The sequence below is a fragment of the Neovison vison genome, chromosome 13, assembly GCF_020171115.1.
Source record: "Neovison vison isolate M4711 chromosome 13, ASM_NN_V1, whole genome shotgun sequence".
Taxonomy (NCBI): domain Eukaryota; kingdom Metazoa; phylum Chordata; class Mammalia; order Carnivora; family Mustelidae; genus Neogale; species Neogale vison.
The window spans coordinates 40959211-40975702 of NC_058103.1; the positions used below are offsets into that span (position 1 = coordinate 40959211).

At 40.4% G+C, this 16492-nt stretch overlaps 1 non-coding gene across 1 annotated transcript; it reads right to left on the reverse strand.

The window, feature by feature from the left end:
* Positions 1-15232: 15232 nt before the first annotated feature.
* LOC122894884 lies at positions 15233-15334 on the reverse strand. Its single transcript, XR_006381890.1, has one exon. It is a non-coding gene; the product is annotated as a U6 spliceosomal RNA (small nuclear RNA).
* Between the last annotated feature and the right edge of the window lie 1158 nt (positions 15335-16492).

Consider the following 16492-nt stretch of genomic DNA (forward strand, 5'->3'; position numbering starts at 1 on the left):
TCATTTGCAATTTTCCCCTGAAGATTATCTCAAATGTCAACTATAATTATGAAACAATAAAAAGCTACTTAAATTTTTGAAAATTTGTTCTTAACAAGAAACTATTAGAAACTATGTAGCGAGCACATATTATCTCATTAACCTATAAGTAGGCAAAATGTACTTTGAAAAAAACAAAAAACAAAAAAAATGAGAAATCCAAATTTAAAAGTGCTTGTCCTTAGCTTGTTTTTAGATCCGATGGCCCCAAGCTGTTCTCACTATCACAGGCCATCTATACAGGCTCCTGAATAGAGAGAGGCACCACTGAGAGGTTGGAAGCAAGAGCAAGCCTGAGGCCTAGGTATTTCCCCACTAAAACTTCCACAGAGTAGCACTGGCTGATGTTTCTGGCAAGGGCAGCAGCATTCCCCACGTTGGGCTGGCCCACTGTAGTCCCATCTTTCTCCAGTTCACCCAGCCTCTGTTAGTGCCACCTTCTCCCCTTGTCCCTCCAGCCTAGGGGTGGGTAGAGTTAGCTTCCTGCTGTTGCTAATCTCTCATTGCATGTTTGACTTCTCAGACTTTCTATCACCCCCATGACCAATTCCCTGTACTGTATTAGGTCTGTCTTAAATACTTAGAATGGTTTTTGTTTTTCTGGTGAAACCCATAACTGATATACTTGCATCTTAATAGTTCAAGTTCTTAATTCTTGTATCTAAAGTTGTGTCTAAGTTCTTGTCTCTAAAGACACAAGTTCTTGTGGCTAATACTTGTGTCTAAAGTTCAAGTTCTTTTAGGGGCAGGCAACAGAAACATTTCGATGGCAAGTTAATGGAAAATAACTTGAAAGTGATAGGATTAAGTGAAAGGTTTAAGTAACCAAGGCTCCACCTACCAGCTTAGAGAACCGAATCGGTGATAGTTTTTGGAACTTCTCTCTAGAGTGCTGCTCTAACAGTCCTCAGTCTCCACATCTTTTTGTTCCAAGTCACAAATTCCTGAGAGAAGCTAATAGCCCTATCTCAGAGTGACTGTCCCTGAGTTAATGATCTACTGCAGTGGTTCCTAAAGTATGAGGTCCCAGGACCGCAGCATCAATATTACGTGAGAACTTGCTATAAATGCAAAAGCTTGGGCCCCACCCACAGACCTACTGGAAAAGAAACTGCAGGGATGGGTCCCACAATCTATGTTTTAAGAAGTCCTCCCACTTTGTTGGACCCACATGAAAGTTTTCGAACCAGTCCTCTGTAGAAAAGATGATGGGGTCATGTGGCTTAGATATGGTCACTCAGGACCTATCCTTTTGTGTCTGGGAGTCTTCCCAGAGAGGAAAACGTGTTATGAACTTGGCAGCCAGCCCAAAAGGTGTGGAGTAAAGCTGGTAAATCTGTCAAGGTCTTCACGGTAAAATATGGTTCTTCCTGAGAGAGAGGACTTCGGAGTATTCTGAGCCAACGAATCAATTCAGTCACAGCAAAGTCACTTGGAAAAGATGCACCTACCACGTTTAATTGAGAACTCAGAAAAGCTGAAAAACCAGCATGGGGCAGGATGAGGGAGATGCAATCTTACAGAAATCTAAGAACAGGAACATTAATAAGATCAGACCACAGTAAGAAGGGACATGAAAATAGCTCCAGCCACTCAAAACTCGTCAGACCAGTCTCATCTGAAGAGCTCCTGGGAATTCAGAAACAGAAACTCTCCTTTGAGGGGCGCCTGGCTAGCTCAGTTAAGAGAACATGTGACTCTTGATATCCAGGTCATGAGTTCCAGCCCCACGTTGGGTATAGCGATTATTTTTTAAAAATCAAAACTTTAGGGGCACCTGAGTGGTTCAGTCGATTAAGCATTTGCCTTCAGGGCAGGGTTCTGGGATCAAGCCCCACATCTGACTCCCCAGTCGGCGGGGAAACTGGTTCTCCCTCTCCCTCTGCCTGCTGCTCCCCCTGCTTGTGCGCTCTCTCTCTCTCTCTCTCCCCCCCCCCGACAAATAAATAAATTTTTTAAAAAATAAAAAAATTTAAAAATTAAAATTTTAATTAAAAAAAGAAAGAAACTCTCCTTTGACTATCTTAGCTAGAATCCTTATACTAGTTTATTTATAACTGCCTTAGGGTTGGCCCATCTATGAAAACTGTACCATTAAATTCAGTAGCCACTGGCCCCATGTGGCTATTTAAACTTAAATCAATTAAAATTAAATAAAGTGTAACATTCACTTCCTCAATCACAATGGCTCCATTTCAAACAATGAGGCTACATGAGGCTAGTGGCTAACATATTGAGTATCTTAGATATAGAGTATTCCTGTCATTTGAGAAAGTTCTATTGAACAGTGATGAGTTCATCACTTTATGAATTTTCAGAATCTGTCATGCTGAAACCCATCTTCTTTTTTCTATTTTACATCTTTTCTAGGTCAAAGTTCAGAGAAAGAGGATAAAAGAGATGAAAACAATCTGATTTTTCCAGATCATGCCAGATTAAACAGATCACACCATAAATCATTGAGCATGAAAAAGGCAGATAACCCAACAACAACAAAAATGGCCAAAAATCATAAATAGGCACTACACATACATATACACATATACATACCATGTCAAAATGGTCAATGAGCATGTGGACATGTAAATTGTGAAAATTCAATGTTAGCATGTGAAATTGAACATATGAAAAGGTGCTCAAATTAATTAGTCATCAGGGAAATGCAAATAAAGACAACAGTGGGATACCACTGCATACCCATCAGATTGGTTCAAGTTAAAAGGACTAACTATATTAATGACTGGCAACCAAATCATTCACTGCCAATGAGAGTATCAATTTGAATAGTTTCAATATCAATCTGAATAACCACCACTAGTGTCTGCTGAACGTGAACGTGCACATAGGTTGTAGCTCAGCAATTCACTCCTAGGAATATACCCAACAGAACTATGAATACGTGTTCACAAAATGACACATATCTGAATGTTAATAGCTATGCTGTTATAGCCCAGGGTGGCCAGGCCATGTTTGAGATATACTAAAAATATTGTTGGTTTGTCTGAAATCCAAATTTTCACTGGGAAGTCTATATTTTTACTTGCTGAATCTGGCAAACCCATCAGAGCCCCAAACTAGAAACAGCACAGTTGTTTATGCAAAGTAGAATGGATAGACAGATTGTGACATAGGCACATAATTAATACTATATAGCAGAAGTTGGCAAACTTTTTCTGTAATGGGCTGGATAGTAAGGTCTTGTGGGCCATATGATCTCTGTTATGACTACTCAACTCTGCCATTGTAGCGTGAAAGCAGCCAAGATGTAAAGAAATGGGCATGGCTATGTGCCAATAAAACTTTATTTACAAAATCAGCAGCTGGCCAGTGAGCCATAATTTTTTTTTAAAGATTTTATTTATTTATTTCACAGAGAGAGACCACAAGCAGACAGAGAGGCAGGCAGAGAGAGAGAGAGAGAGAGAGGGAAGCAGGCTCCCTGCCGAGCAGAGAGCCCGATGTGGGACTCGATCCCAGGACCCTGAAATCATGACCTGAGCCGAAGGCAGTGGCTTAACCCACTGAGCCACCCACGCACCCCAGTGAGCCATAATTTGGTAACTCCTGCTACCTGGCAATGAGAATGAATGAGGAATGTCTACTTGTAAAAATATGAATGAGTCACCACAAAAACAATATTAAGCAAAAGAGTATATATTGTATATATTTACATAAAATTTAAAAACAAGTAAAAATAGTAATGGTGTTACAAAATAGAAGAGCAGTTACTTTCAGAGGATAGTTACAGGAAGGAGCATGAAGGAGAGCTCTAGGGTGCTAATACTGCTCAAGTTTTTTTTGTCTGGGAGCTCATTACATGGGTATTTCACTTTGAAAATTCATCATGCTATACCTTTGTGATCTGTGTGCTTTTATGTATGTGCATTGCTTAAAAACAAAATCTTTATATAAATTTAAAACTAGGCCAAATTATCTCAAGATCGTGCCCATAAGAATAATTTTATGAATTCTTATACCCAGAGCTTTTTTTTTTCTAATTATAACAGGAATTCGTGTTTTTTTGTAGAGAATTTAGAAAATCCTGTTACTTAAAGCAACAAAATCACCTGTAAGTCTACAAACCAGAAATAAGTATTAACATTTCTTCCCCTGCCCTCCTCTTTCACACATGGGATCACCTTATTTTATAATTGGCTTATTTTATTTGAAACTATATCTTGGGAGTTTTCTATGTCAGTACAGTTTTTTATATCTACATTTTAATGGCTACATAGCATTTTATTATGTCAAGAAAACCACCCTTTATTTAATCAATCATCTATTATGCAATAAGTCACTTCCAATTTTTTGGTATTAAAAATAACTCTGATGTACCCCTTACTTCAATTTTTGTGCCCATCCATGAGTATGTGTTTAGAAGTAGAAATACAATGCAGGAAGGCATAAAAGCTTTTCATGCTTTTGCTATGTATTGCCAAATTTCCAAGACACTTGTTTTTGTTATTTGCAGATGTTACGGTTGATGTATTCACTGAGAGAAATGAATCACGTCCTGAAAGGAACTTAAACTGGTAAAGATGAATTCTAATAATGCCAATGGGGTATTTGAAGGAACTTCGGATAGGAATGCATGTCTGAAGGAAAAGGAAGCCCCTTCTGTTGTCCATAGTTATCTGGCCCTCTAGGATATGCTAGGTGTGTTCATTTGCTAGAGATGCATAATAAAGTACCGCAGACTGGGTGGCTTAAATAACAAAAATGTACTGTGTCACAGCTCTGGAAGCTAGAAATCCAAAATCAAGGTGTGGGCAGGGTTGGTTCCTTGTGAGGGCTGTGAGGGAAGATTTGTTTTAGGCCTCTCTCCTTGGCTCACAGTTGGCCATTCATTCCCTATGTCTCTTCACATAGTCTTCCCTCCCAATTTCTCCTTTTTTTAAGACTCCAGTCATATTGGGCTCACTTTAATGACCTCTCTGTAGCTTGATTATCTCTGTAAAGTCCCTATTTCCAAATAAAGTCACACCCTAAGGTACTGGGGAGTTAGGATTTCAGCTCAAGAATTTGGGGGTGTGGTGGGGGTGGAGAGTGGCACAAAATTCAACCCAGAACACAAGGGGAACCCAAACAAGAGAAAATTGGCCTTGTTGATCTCGGCAGTGTTACACATCGGTTTGTTATAGTCACATAAATTTAAGGCAGTTGAACATCTGATTAAGAAATAAAGATAGGATCTAAAAACTGAAGATAACAACCTGAAACTTATCAAGCATAAGAAACAGAAAATGCCAAGTACTTCCAGCATCACAGGGCAGTCTTCATGCTGTTTCTGGCTTCCAAGGCTGAAGTCTTGCCTCCAGGTACACAGTCCTGTCACTCTGGATCAGGAATTCTCATGTGAAGACTCCACTGACCCTCCATTGGTAAAAATTCCCTGGCCGTGCACTTTAGATAAACCATCCCAAGTTAGCTCTCAAAATATCCCCTACTGAGTGTGTCACATAATTTTCATTTTCTTTTTCTCTTTAAACATCCAATCTCTGCATGGGCTCTTTAACCCCAAAATGGTCAGTCTCCACGTGGCAAAACCTTCTCTACATGTAGAAGTTGGGCTGGGTATTCTCTGGAAGGAGAGAATTCGACTTAACTTTTTCTGTAACTTTCCTTTTTGGGAATGATCCTGGCAGAAATAATCTCCTTTGTAGCTGAAATATTACAGCATGTAGGATTTATGTAAGAGCCTTGTTTCACAGCAGGTTATGCTAGCATTTAGACACTGGATTTGGAGATTAGGGGCGACTTTAGTCCTGTATTACGTGAGAACCTTGTGATGTGGAATTTCTCATGGAAAGCCACACTTCGATACAATATGTCATGGCATATTATCTTTGTGAGAGTGTTTTCTCTTCACCAAACTGTGATTGTAACCTTTTCTCTTGGGTTGTCTAGGCCCTCTCCCTGTGTCTCAAGCTCCTAAAATAATATTTTGGGTTGTCAGAAGACTAACCACCCAGCTAAAGTGGAAGAGGAGATATTGAAATGCTTTATTCTGGCTTCGCTTTCCAGCGAGTGACAGGTTTTCTTCTCTGGGATTTATGTTATTGTTTTAGGAAATTATACTTATTTAAATCTAAACATAGTTAAAGCAAGTAAAATATAACCCCATTACTTTTCATTCACATGTAACAGCGATTCGGAATAACAGGGTCTTTTCCCTCTTGACTTACGCATGAAAGGGAACTATGCTGGAAGCTATGGCACCTCTGGCTACAAGCCCACCAGAATTTGCAAGTTGAAGAACTTTGAGTAAGGTCAACACTAGGATGGGAATCTCCAAAGAAAACCCAGATGTCTCAGATGAATATATGATTTTAAACATGTTTGACTGTATCCCTAAAACTCTAGTGGTGCATCCCTTCAGCCATCATCTTGGGAAGCCTTTTCAGGATTCATAACCCTACTTAAAATGTGTAGGGGAAGAGTTCCCTGCTCAAGGCAGATGTCCATCGGTGGTATGCTCAGGCCCCATGGCACAGCCCCACAAAAACCCATTGTTAGATTGCAGGAATTTTGTGAGCCAGTTGGTTTTGTTTTGCTTTTTAAGAGAGAGAGAGAGAAAAAAAAAAAAAGAGAGAAAGAGAGAGAGAGAGAACACATGAAGTCAGGGGGTGTGGAGAGAATCTCAAGCAGAATCTGAGTGTGGAATCCAACCCGAAGGTGAATCTCACGATCCTGAAATCATGACCTGAACTGAGATCAAGAGTCTGATGCTTGGGATGCCTGGGTGGCTCAGTTGGTTAAGCAGCTGCCTTCGGCTCAGGTCATGATCCCGGCGTCCTGGGATAGAGTCCCACATCGGGCTCCTTGCTCGGCAGGGAGCCTGCTTCTCCCTCTGCCTCTGCCTGCCTCTCTGTCTGCCTGTGCTCGCTCTCTCTCCCTCTCTCTCTGACAAATAAATAAATAAAATCTTAAAAAAAAAAAAAAAAAGAGAGTCTGATGCTTAACCAACCAAGCCACCCAGGGGCCCCTGGGAGCTGGTTGTTAAACACAGTTAATATTAAAAAGTTAAGCATAGGGCACCTGGGTGGCTCAGTGGGTTAAGCCGCTGCCTTCGGCTCAGGTCATGATCTCAGGGTCCTGGGATCGAGTCCCGCATCGGGCTCTCTGCTCGGCAGGGAGCCTGCTTCCTCCTCTCTCTCTCTCTCTGCCTGCCTCTCTGCCTACATGTGATCTCTCTCTGTCAAATAAATAAATAAAATCTTTAAAAAAAAATAAAATAAAAAATAAAAACTTAAGCATATAAACTTTGAGTTAAAGAAATTATATTTTTTAAAAGTGATAAACAAAACAAACAGGGTTGCTGGGGGGAGGGGCGTAGGGAGAAGGGGGTTCGTTATAGACATTGCGGAAGGTATGTGCTATGGTGAGTGCTGTGAAGTGTGTAAACCTGTCGATTCACAGACCTGTACCCCTGGGGCTAATAATACATTTTATGTTAATAAAAAAAAATTTAAAAAAAAAACCAAAAGCTCTATAATAAAAGTGTAAGCAAACTACAAAACAAAAACAAAAACAAAGGTGATAAATACTCAAAACTCATCACATGTTTTGTTACTACATTTTACTGTTAGATCTTGAGATTCTGCCTGAATCTGAATGGTGCCAATACTACGTCATGGTTTACTGGTGTACGTCCCTACGCAATGGCACTCTGGTCAGTCCAGTCGGGGACATCATACTGGTAGCTAGAAGGGAAGAGTTACTTCATGGAAATCTGCAAATGCTACAAATTAGAGCTGCCCCTGCAGATCCCATTGTTAGCCATTTACCGGCACCCTCCATCCTCTGCATTGGTAATAAAACAGAACAACCCTCCTCAAAATGCTATGCAATGCTTTGTATTTTTTTTCTCTTGTGGCTCCATTCTGTGGAGTTCCAGACATGAAATACATTTGTCATTTTACTCAACTTGGGCAGAAGTGTGGCATCAGACCCTGAGCCGAGAAAAGACCCAATTCCTTCCTGGGTGCAGGGAGCTGAGAATTTTCCCTCAAACAGGAAAGAGAAACATGGTGATAGGCTTAGCAGGGGTGAGTGGTTTTGAACCAGGAAGAGAGGAACTCAGCCTGGCATTGTAGGTATCATCAGATGGAATGCAGAGAGAATTCTAGAAAAACCACACTAGTAAAGAGCAGCAGCTTAGAACAGGGCCCCACATGCTGTTCTTAAAACCATTTTCCGTGGTCTGCAGAGTAATGATAAAAATGATCTTAAAAAGATAATGTGTTTTTTTTTATGAAATGAATTTTTGTTCATTAAAAATTACTTTTTTATTAAAAGATCATAAATTAATCATCGCAAGAGGATGAAGATGACTTTATTAGAAGCATGAGGCTATTACCCAAACTATATATATGGGTAGTTTATATCTTAAGAATTATATTGTCCCCAAAGTCCATTTTGTGCCTATTTCACAGGCTTGCAATTGAGAATATTTGTTTTTTCTTAAAAAAAAAAAAAATTAGGGGCACCTGGGTGGCTCAGTGGGTTAAAGCCTCTGCCTTCAGCTCAGATCATGATCTCAGGGTCCTGGGATCCAGCCCCGCATCAGGCTCCTGCTCAGCGGGGAGCCTGCTTCTCCCTCTCTCTCTCTCTGCCTGCCTCTCTGCCTACTTGTGATCTCTTTCTCTCTGTCAAATAAATAAATAAAATCTTAAAAAAAATTTAATGTTTTAAATGGTGATCAGGTTCCCAGGCTAGACCAAAAAAGCAAACAGACCACAGAATAGAGCTAGTCATAGCATTAATCGTGCTAGTGTCTGAATGGTGGGGAAAGTGGACTGTCTGCAGGAAGACAGAGGGCAGAAGAGAGGAAAGAGTATTCTTTTTCCTTCTCCTGAGCCCATCGGTGGTGCCCTAGGAAAATCTGAACCAGGTGAAGTGCATCCTAATCCATTTCCTCACCTTGCTTTGGGCCCCTCTCCCTCCCTTCTCACCAGGCTTGCATTTCCTTGTGGCACTAGGTGTTCTCCACCATGGTACCTTCCAAGGTCTGTCTGAATTCCGAAAGGGCTCCAAGTCCCACAGATTACGTGTCCTCTCCTCCCCTCGGTCAGAGCCCCTCCATCTATTTCTCCAGCACAGCTGGTCTTAGGTGTCATTGAACAAGTTCACACAAATGTGGGAATGGCTGATAGCTCCTAAGTTTCTAGAATCATTTTAATTTTTAAAAAAATGAATCTTGCAAACACAGGTTATCTCTAGTTGGCCCTGGGTTGCGACATTTAAAAACAAACAACACGAAAACTAAGGCAGAGTAAACATTGGGGGTTGCAGGCGAGAGGCATTGGAAGAGGAGGGAATGGGGGTAGGTCTCACAGAAACACTGCAAACGAGTTGCTTAATCCTTTAAAATGTGTTTGCGATTTTCACAAACTCCTCCCTTTGACCCACAGCTGCCCCGCCTACCAACTGGCCAAAGTCGGATTTTAGTTAATCCTTGTTTTGGTAATTGCCCACTGGTACGAGCAGCAGCAGAAGAACGAATGTTTTAAGATTAAACATTATAATCCTCTAAATTTTTTCAGATTCATATTTGAAAAGCTCCTTGTTTCCCATGAGGGGTTTTTTTTGGAAGTGTGGAGCTTTAAGCCGTAGAAGGGGGGTAGTGTGAGGCGAAGTATGTGAGCAACGTGCGTGTGTGTGTGCGTGTGCATGTGCACACGCGTGTTCTGGAGTAGATGTATGTACACGTGCACAAGCTATCATTTAAATAGGAAGAGCTCAACGTGTAATTAAACACACAAAGAGCTACAACAGACTCCAGCTTTGCCCGACTTAGGAGACTGTCTTAATCAGCTCTAAAACCTAAACTTAACGTCTAAAATTCCTTCTACCGAGGAATTTTACCCTTCTCGGGCCAAAGTCTTCCTCCTGCAGTTACTGAATGCGTACTCTGCACAATTCTAATCTCACTGCTTCTTTTTTTTCCTGGTTAAATGTATACTTACGACCCTATGCTTGGCACATATAACAGGTGTCTTCTGGTGATTGAATTGCCTTTTGATCTATTGTTCAGAGTTAACTGGAACTCCATTATCATCTCTCAATCAGCCTCTACTCATTAGCAATAAATGCTCATCAATTAGCTATGGTCGTTCATCGATAAACCTGAGCCCTAATGAACAACCACAAATGTTGATGAACACCCACCAGGTATGAACAATAGAAGGGAGTTTGCACAGATGGTGATCGTTGTGGGTCACATCTTTATCTTGCATTCATGGTGGGGGAAGAGCCATGCAAAACACAGAAGGCACCATGGCCCCTGACCTTGAGGAACTGAAAGATGAAAAAAGTGAATGTAAGAGTGCATCTCTCATTTCACCGCAAGGAATGTCACCAAAGGAAAGGAGAGAAATCTTGGCAACCTGAGAGAAGTTCAGAGAGAGACGTTTTGAAATGGAAGCTGTGCTTCTGTTTGGGATAGGTTGAAAAGCAATAGAGTACCCTTCTCCTACTTACATTTTTTGCTAGGCTGTACCTGCTTACTTTTTCATTCCCAGGCGCTGCTGTCTGATAGAAATACAGGTCACATATATATTTTGAGGTGTTCTAGTAGCCACATTAAAAAAAAAGTAGGAAGAAACACAAGAGAGCAATTTTAATAATATCTTTTCAACATGTAATCAAAAACTAAGTAATTTACATTTTTAAAAAAACTTTATTTATTTGACAGAGATCACAAGCAGGCAGAGAGGCAGGCAGAGAGAGGGGGAAGGGAAGCAGGCTCCCCGCTAAGCAGAGAGCCTAATGGGGCGATTCCAGGACCCTGAGATCATGATCTGAGCTGAAGGCAGAGGCTTTAACCCACTGAGCCACCCAGGCGCCCCAATTTACATTTTTTTTTACACTGTCTTCATAATATGTGTATTTTACGCATACAGCTCATATCAGTTCTTACTAGCCACATTGCAAGTGCTCACTAGCCACACGTGATCAGTGGTTACATAGAGAACACTGGAGATCTAGAACATTCCACCCTGCAGGGTGCTCCATGTGCACTAAAACTCACATTTACTGGGGAGGGGACATTTTGCTTTCCTATCCTGTCTCTACATCCTACAGTCAGAAACAGGTTAGAGGCAGTAAAGGGAGAAGGCAAATCATTTTTAAAGTTTTCTGAAGCCCCGCATCGGGCTCTCTGCTCTGTGTGAAGCCTGCTTCCTCCTCTCTCTCTGCCTGCCTCTTGCCGACTTCTGATCTCTGTCTGTCAAATAAATAAATAAATCTTTAAAGTTTTCTGAGGACTATTTAGCGGGGCTTGTTATCATCCTGAGGTACTTAGGGACTGAAGACAATCCTTTGTCAAAAGCAGACTTTCTTTGTGATGCAATCAAAAGAATTCCCTGCATTCTGGGAAGTTTGATTTATGTCCTTACATGCTCATCACCTATGTGATAGGCCTGGCCCTAGTTCCCCGCTCCATTCCTTGGTGCTTTGGATGGAGAGGAATTCCCTGACCCATACTATCTCTCCTATCAGGGGCTACCTAAAGATAAGTCATTCTGGAAGCATTTCCTTCTGTCTCTAGTCATCTGTGAAATGCCAAGGCTCTGCCTCTGAGGGAGCGTAACTGATAACAATAGCTTCTACCTCTCTGGTGTTGGAACTCTTCAAAGTGAGCTCAAAGACGCTGCTGTGTGCTATCCTCACCTCGATGGTTAGGACTGGCCCTTTAATGAAGAATCTACGCTTCTGAAAAACCCCGGTGATTCGGTGATTCGTCTCTGGCAAAGGTTTTTGAGTTTGAGAGCACATTAGAAATCTTCCAGAATATTTATTTCTGCTGGTGCCTGGGCCTCTTGCCCCAAGGGTCAGAATTTGTGTGGAACAAGAGGCCCTCCAGGTGATTCTGAGTCAGGTGGCTTGGCTTTCTCTGGTTTAGAAATTCTGGTGGCTACTGGAAAGCAGGTTCCTATACATGGAATGCATCGCTGTGTCTGCAGCTGTCCCACATTAGGAGGTAATGCAATAAATCACTTGCATTTCCACTTGAAATCATGTTTGCAATCCTTTTTTGTCCATCAGAGGGGTTCTTGTGGCAGCATGAAGTTCTGGTTGTCTTTTTGGGAAAAGCTGCTGGACAGTTGTGTGTGTGTATGTTTTAAAATAACAAAAGGGAAGCATAGAAGCCAAATAAAAATCAAATTATCACCTAGGGCAATACTAGGTGTGCCATTGACTTATTTTTCTTCCCTGTCCTTGCTAGATTTTTTTCCTTTTGTCAGTTTTATTTTTTAATTAATAAGGCTCTCTTCAAGTAAGTGAGAAAATACAGATAAACTATAAGACACTTTGGCATAGATCCATCGTTCAGAAATGTTCGTTTCTTTTTCAGAAAATGGATTCCTAACATTAATTCTGTTTGTACCTGCTTTTTAAAAAAAATGATCTTAATTATTTATTCATCACAGAGAGAGAGCACAAGCAGGGGGCAGGGGAGTAGAGGGAGAAGCAGGCTTCTCACCATGCAAGGAGCCTGATGATGTGGGACTTGATCCCAGGACCCCAGGATCGTGACCTGAGCCAGTGCAGATGATTTACGACTGAGCCACCCAGGCGTCTCTGCACCTGCCTTTTTAAAAACTTTAATCTTATACTTACCTGTAAGCTTATGTCTTCATATTATCATTTTTTAAAAAAGATTTTATTTTTTCCTTTGACAGACAGAGATTACAAGTAGGCAGAGGCAGGCAGAGAGAGAGAGGGGAAGGGAAGCAGGCTCCCTGCTGAGCAGAGAGCCCGATGCGAGACTTGATTCCGGAACCCTGGGATCATGACCCGAGTTGAAGGCAGAGGCTTTAATTGACTGATCCGCCCAGGTGTCCCCATATTATCATTGTTTTTAACGATAGTTTCTTCTACCAAAGGAAAGGTATACCATACCTTTCTTCTACCATATTTATATCAGCCCTCTACATTGGAACTTTTAAGTTGTCGTGGTTTTTTTTTTTAATAGACTATTTTTTTAGGGTAGTTTTAGGTTCACAGAAAAACCTAGAAGCAGGTACAGAGATATCCCATAAACCCCTTGCCTCTACATATGCACAGCCTCCCGGTTGGCTTTCTATGGGAAAGAAAGAGCCGCTTCACCAGAGCGGCACACTCGTTATGCTGAGCCTATAGTGACACATCATTATCACCCAAAGTCCCAAGTCTACATTAGGATTCACACTTGGTGTTATACATACTGTGGGTTTGAATACATATAAGATGACACACATCCACTATTAAAATATCATACAATGTGGTTTCACTGCCCTAAAAATCCTCTGTATTCCTCCATCCCTCCTTCCCCTAACCCCTAGCAGCCAGAATCATATACGATAGAGACTTTCAGATTCTTTTCTTTCTTTTTCCCTTCCTTCCTTCTTCCCTTCCTACCCCCCCCCCCCGCCGTCCCTCCCTCCCTTCTTCCTCTCTTCCCGCTCCTCCTCTTTCTCCTCCTTCCCCTTCTTCTTCAACAAGGCTATGGCAAAGATTCTTTATATACATCTCTTTTGGGGGAAGAGCTTGAATTTTTAATAAATAAAACATAAAAAGCAGAAACGAATACCCATTTCCCATTACCCAAAATTAATTACTATTGATGTTTCAACACATTATTTCCCAGCTTTTCCATGTATATAAATATTTTTCAAGTATACATATATTCTTCTTTTTAAAAAAGAGAGGAGGAGGGCTGGGGTGCCTGGGTGACTCAGTGGGTTGAAGTCTCTGCCTTTGGCTCAGGTAATGATCCTAGGGTCCTGGGATCAAGCCACGGGGCTCTCTGCTCAGCAGGGAGCCTGCTTCCTCCTCTCTCTCTGCCTGCCTCTCTGCCTACTTGTGATCTCTGTCTGTCAAATAAATAAATAAAATCTTAAAAAAAAAAAAAAGGAGGAAAATGAAAACTCCCTTTGGTGACTGTCTTCTAAATTGGTCCCCTCCTTTCTCTGCAGAGGAAATAACTATGATGAGTTTGGTGCACATTATAATCCATTTTTATACATAATATACACATATCATATATGTATCAAAAACATTTAGTAAAGTCTTATTTTTTTTTACATAGACCAGTATTGTTCCGCATATATCATTCTGTAGTTTGCTTTTTCATTCAGTAATCTTTCTGATAATCTGTTCCTATGTAATTCTACAGAAATCGAATTCATTCCTTTATATTACAATATTACTATCTCTTATTTATCTGTTCCTTATGTATGCAAATTTAGGCTGCTCCTCCTCTTTCTTGGGGGGGGGGTTATTACAAAGAGTAGGTGAGCATGCACATGCTTATTTCTTTCTCTTTGTAGATTTGTATCTTTTTCTGTAGGTTAGACACCAAAGGTAGAGTCATTGGGTTGGAGTAAGCATAGCGTTTTTTTGTTTTTTTTAGCATAGTTTTTTTTTAAATAGACAGTGTCAAAATTGTCTTCCAAAATGGATATACCTAGTTATCTTCCTACCAACAACCTATTTCTGTATTTTCAGAACCTGTACAATGCTTGAATTTGGAAAAAATGTTAAGCTTTTACAGTGTCATAGATGAAATATAGCTTACTGTTTTCAATCCAGTTTCTCAGATTAGGAGTGCAATTAAGCATCTTCAATGTTTAAACATCTTAGTGTTTTCAAAGTAAACATACACTTATGGACAATTATCTGATTATTTCTCAGGGAAAATCCCTATCTGATCAAAAACTGTATTTCAAGGCTTTCAGAAGATATTTTGAAATTAGCATCTAAAAATTTATAACTCTTTATATTCTTATTGAAACCATGATAAAATATTCATTTTCCACACTCTCATAAAACTCTGGATTACTCAAATCTGTGTCAATCAGATAAGCAAAAAATGTGCCTTTTTGGTTTTATTTTTCATTTCTTTGATTATTAGCAATGTTAATTATTTTTTAAAAATCATATCCACATTTTTAAAAATTCACATTCTTATTCATATTTCTTCTCTTTTAGACTATGGTTTCTGACGTTAGCCAACTTTTATATTGGGATATTCTCTTTCTTATTAACCCACTGTCATATAATTTGTAAATTCTTCTCAGCTTGACATCTTTTAACTTTGCTTATGATAATTTAGTTATATACACGTATTTTTAAAAATTTAAGGGAATAAGTATTAACATATTTCCATTATATTTTTTGCCTTCTCTTTTGTTTTTTGATTATTTTTAAAAATATGGACCATATGATGAATATACATGTCCTCCTCGTGCAAGGGCCATGCTAATCTTCTTGTATTGTTCCAAGTTTAGTACATGCTCCCAAAGTGAGCACTGCCTTCTCTTTTAAATAACTTATGTTTCTTATGTCAAAATGCATGTGCATTATGAAAATCCATTAAAATACAAATAAAAGAAGAAAGTAAAACTCATGCAATTTTACCACCTAGAGATAAGAATTATTAATATTTTGAAGTATATCCCTCCAGACTATTTCTAGCCATCTCTACTACACATACATATTTTCTAGTAATTCTGCTGAACATGTGACTCAGGAATAATGTTCTAGGCCTGTGGTTCTCCAATGTTGGCACACACTGGAATCACACTCGAAGATATCTGCTTGTTAGCATACAGACTGCTGGGTCCCACTCCCATAATTTAGTGAGGAAACGCAAGAATTTGCATTTCTAACAAGTTCCCAGGTGACACAGATGCTGCTGGTCTTGGTACCACACTTTAAGAACCAGTTTTAGGCTCTCCCCATCTAAACTATCACATTGCAGTCATTCCCTACTTAAACACTTTTTATGGTTTTTTTTTTCCTGTCTACAGGACAAAGTCCAGACGGCTTGGCAAGGCCCACAAGCCTTTTATGATCTGGGCCTGAGCTGCTTCCTCTCCAGACTCACTCTTCCCACTGGGCCGGGCTCTCCACCCCAAGCGGCTGACCCATGTGGACTGTATCAACAGGTTCTGTGCTTCGCCCTGTGGGTCAGCTGACAGGAGACAGGAGGGTGGGAAAGACAACAATCGTGGTACTCCCTCCCTTGCCCTACGCTTGGGTTTCTTTCCTCTCAGGTTTGGCAGTGTCTTCCTTCCTCTACCTAATGTCCAAATCAATTTGATTCTTTCCTATAGCTATGGTTCTCACTAAACTCTGGTCATTTTCTCCTACGTTGGCCCCTTAGGCTTTGGGACCATAACAACTTCCTGCTGTTGTTGGTCTGAGGTGAGCTTTATCATCCCCTTTGGATTCTTTTTACCTCTGTCCACACCTCTGTGATCAATCTCTTTATTTCATGCTCTTTGATTACCCCTTTTTGGTCACTCCTTCTCTATCCTGAAGGGACTGGCTAATCCAGGCCCTCCTTTCCTTTCTTACCTTTTTTTTTAAAAGATTACTTATTTAATTGAGATAGATAGATAGAGAGAGAACATGAGCTAGAGGGGCAGAGGGAGAGGGACAGAACCTCAAAGCACACTCCCCA